Source organism: Pundamilia nyererei, unplaced genomic scaffold, assembly GCF_000239375.1.
Source record: "Pundamilia nyererei isolate P.nyererei 1_Seehausen unplaced genomic scaffold, PunNye1.0 scaffold00009, whole genome shotgun sequence".
NCBI classification, from domain to species: domain Eukaryota; kingdom Metazoa; phylum Chordata; class Actinopteri; order Cichliformes; family Cichlidae; genus Pundamilia; species Pundamilia nyererei.
The window spans coordinates 2,621,907-2,623,039 of NW_005187410.1; positions in this window are offsets into that span (position 1 = coordinate 2,621,907).

The window sequence follows — 1,133 nt, forward strand, 5'->3', positions numbered from 1 at the left end:
TATATATATATATATATATATATGCATTCTCAATGAAACTTTTACATTAAATTATTTGAATTTCAGCTTTAGATACTGAAGATGTCATTCACTTTGTCTTCAGTCAATCCTTATATGCAGTATTTTCTGCCTGTTTCCATTAAGACAGGGAGGATAAAATATAGATTCTCATTTGATTCATCTGAGGAAGGAATAAAGGTGGTGAGTTGTTTTCATTTGAGCACTGATGTCCAGCTGTTGCCAGTGGCACTCACTCGCCTCCGTGTCTGTGGCCTATAATGAGGGGAAATTGCTGGAAAAAATGGGGGGTGGGGGGAGCGTTGGAGGCGTAAAGAGGATGCCAGGGGATTTATGTGTAATAGAAGTCTTTGAAATGTCCCATATTTCAAATTTCATGCAGAATATTTTGCTACTGAGATGTGTTCTCATCATTGGAGGTGGTGGGGGGTTCATCAGGAATGAAGGGCTGCTGGAAAATCGCTTGTCTTATATGAAACCAGTAAATCTACGTGTGCACATACAGTAGTTTGCTGTTGTCTGTTTTGTGACGGCTTCTTTCCTGAGATTATTTTCTATGAACACTCGTTCTGATGAAGCTATGAGTTAAGTTTAAGAAAGGAAAAAAGTTCTTTATAGTAAAATTGAATTAAAGTGTGTTCATCAACTTTTGTTTGTAATTCAACTCACTGTGAAATCTAATCACAAATTAATATTTAATGAAAAATAAATTTTTTGCTTAAGAAAATGTCATCACAGACATGGTAGAAATTAACAGTGCATAGAGATGTGTCCACTGTAATTGCTTGTTTGTCATATAAATGAGAAGATGATGATGAATAAAGCTCATAAGCTCATTCTTATTCTGTCTGTGCAGCAGTTTAAATCATTTCAACCCTCCCATTTTTTATGACGCATATTACTTAAATTTATGCCTTATGCAGCCACACATTACACATCTGTAAACTCCACAGCTTTAATTAACACATGAGATCTCCATGGAGTGCAGCATCACATACACTGTCACATACATAAGACTTATCCTCAAACCCAAGATGAATATATTTGCCACAGGATCTTCAGCTTATCTCTATGAAGAGGGAATGGGTTACAGTGTAATCTCTGGATCAGATATG